General features: G+C 41.0%; 1 long non-coding RNA gene across 1 annotated transcript; it reads right to left on the minus strand.

Annotated features, from left to right (window-relative positions):
• Positions 1 to 380: 380 nt before the first annotated feature.
• Positions 381 to 10963, minus strand: LOC143421544 (uncharacterized). Its single transcript, XR_013101226.1, has 3 exons — positions 10801 to 10963; positions 3431 to 3569; positions 381 to 636 (listed from the first exon to the last, which is right to left on the minus strand). It is a non-coding gene; the product is annotated as an uncharacterized LOC143421544 (long non-coding RNA).
• Positions 10964 to 11172: the final 209 nt, after the last annotated feature.

Genomic DNA, 11172 nt, shown 5'->3' on the forward strand with positions numbered 1-11172 from the left:
TCGCAGATAGAGATGATAAATCAGTTCATCCGTACATCTGATCAGTGAGTGTTCGAGCTTATTTGAGTTTACACACAAGTTGGAGGCTCAACTGATGGAACTGCATTCGAATGCTCAGAGATTTGATTTTCTCACACTTGCACCTATACTGCAGACATTAATGTTGTTAAAAATGCGAACCTTCAAAACATCCTTTCTTTTTAATTCTAAGATGAGAACAATTTATTTGTCTGTCACTAGGTTGAATTTCTTTGGCCTTTGGACTGTTGGTTGAAAACAAAAAAGCAATTTGAGATTCATGTTTTGTTCACCATCATTTTGAAGACTAAATTGTTGGCTTAGCAGGGTAAATGTAATGCTTATAAACAGTTTATTTGGACTTCAGTGACTCGTATATATTTATTCACATTTTTTGTGTGTATACACCAATCAAGCACAACGTTATGACCACTGGCAGGTGAAGCACATAACACTTTTATCTCTTCGTCATGGCATCTGCTAGTGGGTGGGTTATATTAGGGAGCAAGTGAACATTTCTTCTTCAAAGTTTGTGTTAGAAGCAGGAAAAATAGGTAAACTAAAGCTTTCCAAAACTCCAGCTCTTGGGGGGTGTTCCTGGTCTGCAGCGGTCAGTATCTATAAAAAGTGGTCCAAGGAAGAAACAGATGCATGTGGTGAGTGAGGGTTGGAAGCAGGTCCGGTAATTCGATCAAACAGACAAGCTCAAACCTCGTCTGCCCAGCAGGTTCTGAGAGAAAGCTGTCAGAATACTAGTGATGGGATTTCCGGCTCTTTTTAGAGATCCGGCTCTTTCGGTTCGGCTCACTAAAAAGAGCCGGCTCTTTCGGCTCCGAACCGGCTCTTCAGGTTGTTTTGTTGCTTTAATTTATTTATTATTAACAATAATATAAAATTATGCACAAAAGGAATTAGTAATGTAAAAAAAAGTGGTTTTATTTATATATGTTTATATATAAATATATGCGGTGGCCCCTAGAGACAAAACACGTACAAACTCCAAAACACATTTCTAGCATGAACTGAACTTCCAAAGCAGAGCTACTAGATCACTTAAATTACACAATTGAAAGCATGTGTGTATTGTTTGTGTATTTATATACAGGCACTCATATATATTCAAATAATTTTAAAAAAAGTTCATTTACCTGTTACTACCACACACCAAATCCGGTCGTTGGTACTTGCTGGCTTGTGTAGCCACAAGATAACAAAAGCTCAACACTGCGCCTGGCATCCTGGAGCAATTCTGTTGTCTTTTGTAAGTGTTTTGAGTTTTTATGTGCTTCTGAGTTTTTATGTGCTTCGGAGTTTGTACGTGTTTTGGAGTTTGTACATGCTTCAGAGTTCGTACGTGATTTGAAGTTTGTATGTGCTTTGTCTCTAGGGGCCACCGTAAATATACTTTTATTTATTCACTCCACATAAAATGTAATAAATAAATCATATAATACAAAAATCAACTATTTACATTTCAACTTTTAACTATTTAAATTTTCAGCTTTTTCCTTTTACAAATTTAAAGTGAAAACAACACTGCAAACCACAACACAATTAAATATAAATTATAATATTAAAACAAGAAGAACATGCATATTCTCTGTCATATGGGCCTGCATGAATAAACTTTCTGAATCCTTTATCATCTGCAACGTAAAATAGTTGTGGATGATTACTATACCTTTCTAATGTGATGTTGTTGTCCCTGGCTCTCTTTCTCTCTCTCTCCCTCTGGCTCTGTTCCTGTGCTACTGAGTATAACTACCGCCCCTCCCCCCTCTGCCCAGCGTAAAGCACAAGGCTCGAGTGCAGAGTGAAGCGAAAAAAAGTGCGAGAGAGAGAGAGACAGGGTGAGAGAAAGAAAAAAAAAAACCCACGTGACGGCGCGCGATAAGGAGCCGGCTCGCGTCGTTCACGTCAAAGAGCCGGCTCTAAGAGCCATTTCGTTCGCGAACGACCCATCACTACAGAATACAGAGAGTATCACAGTTTGTTGAGTATGGGGCGGCAGACCAGTCAAGGTGCCCATGCTGACCTCTGTCCATCAAAAGCACCAGCAATGAGCATGTGAGCCTCAGAACTGTGGCCAGGTGTGCGTGCATGGCTTACCCTGGGGATAGGTGCACTATGGGAAAAAGGCAACCCAGTGGAGGCAGTGTGATGGTTTGAGTAAAGTTCTCCTGGGAAACCTTGGGTCCTGCCATCTATGTGGATGTTACTTTAACACGTACCACCTACCTGAGCGTTATTGCAGATAATAAACACCCTTTCGTGGAAACTATTCCCTAAAGGCTGTGGCCTCTTTCAGCAGGATAAAACAGCCGGCCACAAAGTAAAAAGTTTCAGGAATGGGTTGAAGAGCACAACAACAAGCTTGAGGTGTTGACTTGTCCTCCAAATTCCCCAGATTTCAATCCAATTCAGCATCTGTGGGACAAACATGTCTGATCCATGGAGATCACACCTCACAACTTACTCGACTGAAAGGATCTGTTGCTATCATCTTGGTGCCAGATACCACGGCACACCTTCAGAGGTCTAGAGGAGCCCGTGCCTCAATGGGTCAGAGCTGTTTTGGCAATATTAGACAGATGGTTCAAATGTTATGAGTTATACACAAAACAAATACATTGAAAGAAAGTAGTTGATCAGATTAGTCAATGTTGTAATAATAACTGTTTCTCAGTTATAATCCCGGTTGTTAATATTAAGTAATGCAGAAAATCGAGCAGATATTCATGAAAAACGATTTTATGATAATGTAATAAGGATATACAATCAAATTTTTCTTAATTTTTTACATTATTTTTTGTAGAGATTGTGAAACCTGCTATTAACTACCTCATACTGTAACGACACACTTGACAGAGTGAATCTGATGAAATAACAATTATTATTATATAAGGGTCTAGGATCCTTTACCGCTTACTGAGTATTGTGACTGTAGCTTTCATCCTTAGGGCAGCACCCTGTAAGAGAAGCACTGCAGTGTGAGGGGGTATTTATCAGCTTCCCTTTTGGACTAAACAGAGAGAGGTTTTCCAAGGTCTTAGCGCTGAATTGCTTCTGTCAACATACTGTAAATGCAAGCATGGTGGGATATTGGCAAACAAAGGATAACTTCAGCATTCACCTTCATGGTTCCACTGAAACAAAGTTGACCGTTTCAGACTGGAATCAGAAAATAAACTCATCTGCCGAGCAGGTTTCACAGACCAGAATGTCATGTCTCTTTTGGTTTCTCGGCCGTGCTTTGATGGCCGTCTCTGAGGAGCACTGAATGAGCTGTTGATTAGATTAATAAGGCAACAGACTAAATGTGGTGATGTGTTTGGTTTACAGGTCATTCCCAGAGCCCCTCTCACTCTGCGGTCGCTGTACAGGACCAGCCAGCGAAGCCATTTGTTCTTACCGCAGATGCTGATAGGTCCCTTGGGTACCGGCGTGGTTGTCTTACTGCTACCACAGGCAGGCGGTCATGTTGCAGGGAGATTTCTCCTGCTTTCCCTCTTTCTCACATCTGCGTGTCTGACAGTGGCATCTTATAAAGTCTGCACAGAACACATTAAATCATGTGGGACAATTTTGAAGCTGCTGCTAGCACTGCCCGAGCGCTGGTTCCCTTTGATATTTCATCACAAGAACTGAAGTGCAAAAACTTTAAACATGGATTTCTAATATCCTGGTGTTGTTATTGCCTCGCTGTTATCGAGGTCCACTGAGGCTGTGTAAAACATTACTCTATGAGATAATGGAATAATGTCTCACGCTAGCCTCATTTCTTTCCCTGTATAATCACTGATATGACGTGATATAACACGACAAATGAAAAATATCACATTTCAAAGCAGGCAACATCTCGCATTTATCATTGTTTCAGGAAATACCCATAGGGTGAGCCGCGGTGCTTACCTGAGACTGTAGCCTATTGATCTCAGCTGGCAACGCTAACTGTGCTCTATTCATCCTGTTCTGGCTGAGCTCTCGCACAAACAGAGCCGTCAGTCACTGTCTCAAAGCAGCATTGGCACCACCTTTGACATAAAGCTAACAATATCATTTGTCTCTTAAGTCACTCTGCCGCATACTTATTTAGGGGCAATTGTGGAAGAACGCGCTCGCATTTTGCTTCTAAAGATGCAGAATTAAATTTAAAGTTTAATTAAGCAGTAATGAAACTTCAACTGGCGTCTGCATAACCCATGTTAAGCTCTACTTGTGCTCACAGCAGCCGTTTAAAGGATTCAGACCTGAATTATCATATTGAAGCAGCACTGCCTGCATGTAAAAAAAAAAAAAAATGCATGATACACTGGCAGCTGCTAATTTATGCTAAGCAATGTAACAGACCGCAGATGAGCGTGCTGTGTACACGCGGCTTCTTGGTGGCGCGTGGCAGGTGTGATCCCTGTAAGCATTCTGCTCAAGGTCAGAGCATCAACGTCCCCGCGTTAGGGATCGGGATCAGCGCTTCTTTCTGCAGAAGCAAAATCAGGAAATAATATTGACACCTTAAACAACTGATGAATTCATTCGGAGCTCAAGAAAAATCCATCCCAAATGATTTGCCCATCAGTAAAAACCAGAATGTGGGCATTAATAATTCATCCAGAATCAGAGGGAATTGATCCATAAAGCTGGCAGAGTCTTCGCAGACAGCAGGGTTGGAGATTTTCTCCTTAACGCACGTGCTGTAGACTTGCAACTATACCTTTTTCTTTACATCTACATGTGTACGCGCCAACCCAAAAAGAAACACACACAAAAAGCGGAACTATGCGGGCGTTGTAACAAGATGTACATGTCCCCATACGTTAACGTCAGGATGACTTGCATTATTAAATAAAATAACGAGGATGGGTGAAATGCCACAGAGGTATCGGGTATCAAGTAAGTGTTTGCGTTTCCTTCCTGAATATATTCAGCAATGCCCCATTTCTGCAGCTGTTAAATGGTGCCTCACTGTCTTGGTTTCCGTGAGCTTTCGCTTTGAATTGAGTTTATCCAATTATCTTGCAGGTGTGACATCACTGAAGCTGAAGAAAGTCTAGGAGGCAGAGAGAGCGCTGCCGGTTGAATGAGAGATAAGCAAATGAAAAAGATGCAAATGGAGAAAAGTTATTTTGAATTTTTTTTTCTGAATGTCTAAGCTAATTGGTCGCTAGAGAGAAGATGCTGATGCAGAGGTTTCGAGGCGTGCTGCAAAGCCACCCACTCTATGACTCGCACAAAAGCTCCGAGGCGAGCTTGCGCGCACACAATGCACACAAACTCATAAATGCATCTGCCACATCTCCCGTTAACACCCCGCTCTGCTCGCCTAACAATACTCTATTCTACCTTAGCTCACTCTGGGTTGCATTAGACATCACCTTGTTTTGTCTTCTGCATCATTTTCCTCAGTCTCAGCCCTCTTTTTATGTTTTTTTTGTTCCGTGTATGTTAAAAGCTAACATTAGCATACCAGAATGTCCTGCTTTTGTCCTCTTTTGTGAAGCATTTCCATCTCTCACCTGCCATTAGGCAACATGATCTGTCTGCCTGAGTCACATTTTACACAAGGGAGACTGTTCTCTACACACCCCATTAGAGACTAGGAAATAGCCCCCAATATGTCTAGGACACTCTGTGCAGAACATATGCACCCTCGCTCTCTTGCCTCACATCCACACACACACACACACACACATTTACACAGTTATTCACTCAGGAAGCCTGCTGTTCCTTCAAAATAGTCACTGTTCGGTTGATAAAGATGCAATAAAATAAAGCAAAACAAAATGAGCGGAGGCATAATGAGCTGCAGAGGGAGTGGAGGACACCTGTTTGTTTATACAATCTTTCACAAATACAGTGCAGCTAATCACCTGAGGTGCTGCTGGGGTGACGCATATCTGCATCACAATGGAGGGGTCGGCCTGCATTAAACACAGAGGACAGATGCCGTTCCATTTTGCTTTGGCTTTTCGATTTTAATGCCTGTTTTCTTTTTTTCTCTCTCTCTCCACCGAGACGTAGATGCAGATGTTCTACATTGTGCTGCACCTGCATTTCCACCCCAGCTCCTGCTTGCCAACCATCAAAAAGCAGCCAGACTGAATGTACTCACAATGATCCAAGTAAAAAAACAAAACAACCTCCCCCATCAAAGAAGGGAAAGTAAGACATCAAAAACACTTTCAATCTCACCTCAATTTTCTCTCAATCGTTGTCTGCAAAGCAGTTCTCCTCTATCAGAAATAAAGAGAATCCTATTACATATTTCTTACTTTTACTGGCTCTGTTGCCTCTGACGCCCTTTCAATAGCTGTAGTTACCACTTTATTTGCTGCCTCCATAAAGGTGACTTATAAGCTATTATCACAAGGCTGGCAAGAAACGTCAATACAAGATTAAAAGGTGTGAGCAGAGAATGGGACAGACTTCATTAAAGTTGATGCAGAGCTGCAAACACCTATTGATATGTGAAAGACAAGAGTGATAGTCGAGAGGTTCGGTTGAGTTTTGGCCCCCTCATTGACACCTATTGACTGTGACTGACTTCTCATATGTAGTGTACTGATGAAAGTCTTCGCTTCACCAACACCCATTTTCAAATAATGGAAAATGTTGGTGATACGTGGTAATGGTGAAGATGGCATTACTCTTCTACTATAATTGAGATTATACAATGAGTAAGAACAAGTGCAACTACATCCAGGATCCAGATTATCTGGATGTACCTCTGTCAGTGCGCCCCAGGGTGGCTGTGGCTACAATATAGCTTGCCATCACCAGTGTGTGAATGTGTGTGTGAATGGGTGGATGACTGGATGCGTAAAGCGCTTTGGGTTCCTTAGGGACTAGTAAAGCGCTATACAAATACAGGCCATTTACCATTATAAGTTTATGCCTATTAAAAAAACAAAAACATACCTCTACTACTGCTGCTAGTTCTTAAATGCTTCCTAGAAGTCCCCGTATGACCGTTTGTGTTTTATCTGCAATGAGCAGTGGATCTGGTCTAATCCAGCATGTCAAAACAGCACCGGTTTAACTTCAATTTCATTTTTCTGAAAGAGGACTAAGTCACAGGGAGCCAACTGTGGCGAGCAGGGCTGGCGGTAAGCTAAGATTGTCTACGCGTGGCCAAAAATCTTATGTCTTTTCAGCGTGCTATGTGCTATCTGAATGGCACATTGACATGCTTTTTGGTCCCTGGGTCATAGCCAGAAAGCCAGTTCTCATTACCAGTGAAGATCCTCTACAAGTAAAGCTGGGTCACTTTGACACAGAAGTTGCTCTGTGCCCAAGTTTAAGGTCCATGTTGAAATCAGGTATAGAATAGAATAGAATAGAATAGAAAACTTTATTTGTCAATTTCTTCAAATGTACTTGCCATACAAAGGAATTGAAATTACGTTTAACACTGTCCCATGCGTAGACATTGACAACAATAAAGTGCAGATGCACAACAAAAACAGCCCTAACAATAAGGTAATATTAAATAGGTAACAGGATAGACAAAAAATAAATAAAATAAAGTGTTCCAACAGTGTTCCCTGGAAAATAGTATACTAGTCTACTTGAGGTAGTATTTTGTTTTAATGCAGCATAAGATTATAGCAGCAGTAATAGTAATATAATAATATAAATAGTGCTAAAAGAAATACTAAAAATATATAGCAGCAGGTGTGTGCAATTGCAATGCAGAGGTAGTTGTTTCCAGTCAGGAATGTATTCAGGAAGAATGAGATTTTCAAGGAGGCCTCTTAATTTAGCAGACAGAGGTCTGAAGTAGTGGTGTACAATGCCGTGATCCAATACCAAGAAAATACAGGGCGAGTATTGATGATACCAATAATGACCTATAACCTATAAAGGCAGGACCAATACCAGCATTGGTGTCAATACTATTGACATTTGGATTAATCAGCCCACCTCTTGTATAAAGATACAGAAGGAGATGTAGGGGTGATCAGCCACAATAGGTCAGCCATTTCTGATTTTTATGCATCGTGTACGACTGCCCAACAGGTCCTTAAAAGTATTTGTTTCCAATTTCTTCCACCAATGATATCTAGTTCCTAACAGACGCTTGTCTCGTAGCCTGAGTAAAAACAGACCTTTATTCTAAAGCGTAATAACACAAATAAAATATATAATAAAAACTATGTAAAAATCAATTACACAAGATCACAAAAATGAATTCAGTGACAAAACATTACTATTAGAATCATCAGTGTTATCTCTCACCTGTTTGCGCAACATATTCAGTTTTTTAGCTGCTGGCACATTAGTATAATTAAATTGGGTGCTCTATTATTGTAATGTCATTGTTCATTGGAAACTATGTGGGGAAAATTATATTTTATGATAATTCCCTACTCGCCCCTGTGGGCAGTCAATCCTTCAAGCTAGAGGCCTGGGAGCTTGAGGGTCCTGCGCAGTATCTTAGCTGTTCCTAGGACTGCGCTCTTCTGGACAGAGATCTCCGATGTTGTTCCCGGGATCTGCTGGAGCCACTCGCCTATATATATACTATACGCTTCTTCTGGGCTATATTCTCAGCAGCATATTAAACATATTAGGTCCCCATAAGGAGAATCATGTGCTAACAGCTGTCTAAATGACTCGGGTAAAGTTTGTAGCATGCGTTGTTTTTGTCTGCTTCCACTTGTCTTTGCACTAGGATGATGTCGGCGTAAATGTGCAGTCATATTCATTGTGTTCCCACTAGTGCTATCAGCGTTAATCTCGTTAAAATGACATTAACGCCATAACGCAGCAAATCTCCGTTAACAAGTTACCGCGGATCGCCCCGTGCGTGGGGCTGGACGGCGTCAACACGTTAATAAGCTAACTAGTTCCCACAAATTGAGCATTGCGTGGCACATCCAACATACTGTTTTACTTTTGTCCATGACGCGCTTACCATCAGGGTCACGCTTCACATGAAAACCAAGATAGTTCCAAACACCAGATCTGAATGAGGGTGGGGGAGGTTCAATTTCGGGTAGCGCTGAGGTAGTTGCCATGTTGCAACGAGCTTAGCTTCTGTCTTGCTAGCTTGCGCTGCGCTCAGTGGATCTGCACTCGACAGTGCAGCCTAGGCGGAGTAGTCGAATGCAGATCCACTGAGTGCTCAACACAGACAGCATCATCAGAAGAAAAGTTAATAAAATAAATAAAAAATTTTGTATTGTTCAATACATATGTGTACCGAACCGAAAGCACTGTATCGAACGGTTCAATATCGATACGAGTATCGTTGCACCCCTAAAATATATATATATATATATATATATATATATATATATATATATATATATATAAATATATATATATAAATATATATATATATATATATATATATATATATATATATATATATATATACATATATATTAGGGGTGCAACGATACACAAAATTCACGATTCGGTTCGGTTCGATACTTTGGTGTCACGGTTCGATATTTTTTCGATACAAAAAAATGTTCATGCATTTTTAATTTGTCATTTATTAAAATTATAAATATATATTTTAACTCAAAAGTACAGTTTTTAAATTTAACCCTAACCCTTGTGCGTGTTTTTTATTTTGACAGCGAATGCGCACCTGCGGACCACTTATGTGCAGCCCTGGTTATTTAGCTCGTCATATTGCAGCCACAGAAATTCTTTTGTCCATGAAACCATAAAGCTGCACTTTCTTTTTGCCTTATAGTCTGATTTGTCATAACTTCTCCGTTTTGTGGTAAGCTTTTCTTTGGCTGTCACTTCTTCACCCTGACCTGTCTTATTTGGCTCAGCAGAACTGAAATGCTTTTACACACTCACTCACATAAGCTCAGCGATTCTCTGCGCAATCAACCTCTCACATGTTTAAGCTTGCTGCGGGAGATTTCACTTGTCATGTTTTTTAGATTAGATAGAACTTTATTAATCCCTCGGGTGGGTTCCTCTGGGAAATTCGATTTGCATAGTTTGCATAGTAAGCTAACGATTAATAAGACGATGTCAGAGGAATTGGTGCACAAATTATCATCACTCACAGATCAGTGCTGTCGCTCTCTATACACAGTTCGCACGATTGCAAAGTGAAAGCAAAAAAACAAGCGAAAATTCAAACGCGACTTCAATATGTCACATATTGACAGTGGCTCACCGATGCCAATGACATAATTACCCAGCTACATTTCTGAAAGAATGCAAAAGCATTGACATATATTTTTCCTACAATAGCCCGACGGGCAGGGAAGAGATAGATTTTGGTAGCCCGACTGAAAAAATCGCTAGCTCCGGGACGTCGGGCTAGCGATATTGCAAGCCCTGTATCTGATTGAGGAATCACTCATCTTTGGAAAAGAGAGTTTATTACAGAGAAATGGCTCTTTCCAAAATAAAAGCTATACTATCCGCTTCTTCTGGGCTATATTCTCAGCAGCATAAGGAGAATCATGTGCTAACAGCTGTCTAAATGACTCGGCTAAAGTTAGTAGCATGCTTGCTTTTTTTGTCTGCTTCCACTTGTCTTTGCACTAGGATGATGTCGGCATAAATGTGCACTCATATTCGTTGTGTTCCCACTAGTGCTTTCAGGTTAATCTCGTTGAAATGACCTTAACGCCACAACACGGCAAATCTCCGTTAACGAGCTACCGCCGATCGCTCCGTGCATGGGGCTAGACGGCCAACACGTTAACGAGCTAACTGCGCTAACACACTAGGTCACACCAATGTAATTGAGCATTGCATGGCACATCCAACATACTGTTTTACTTTAGTCCATGACTCGCTTACCTTCAGGGTCATATGTCACATGAAAACCAAAATAATTCCAAACGCCAGATCTGAATGAGGTTCAACTTGCCTGTTGCAAGGAGAGCTTAACTTCTGTCTCGCTAGCTTGCCCTGCGCTCTTCCTTCTGACGATGCTGTCTGTGTTGAGCGCTCAGTGGATCTGCGCTCGACAGTGCAGCCTAGGCGGAGTAGTCGAACACAGATTCACTGAGCGCTCAACACAGACAGCATCGTCAGAAGGAAAATTGATAAAATAAATTACAAATGTTGTATTGTTCGATACATATGCGTACCGAACCGAAAGCACTGTATCGAACGGTTCAATATCGATACGAATATCGTTGCACCCCTAATATATGTATGTATATATAT

The sequence above is a fragment of the Maylandia zebra genome, linkage group LG2 (genome assembly GCF_041146795.1).
Source record: "Maylandia zebra isolate NMK-2024a linkage group LG2, Mzebra_GT3a, whole genome shotgun sequence".
Classification (NCBI taxonomy): domain Eukaryota; kingdom Metazoa; phylum Chordata; class Actinopteri; order Cichliformes; family Cichlidae; genus Maylandia; species Maylandia zebra.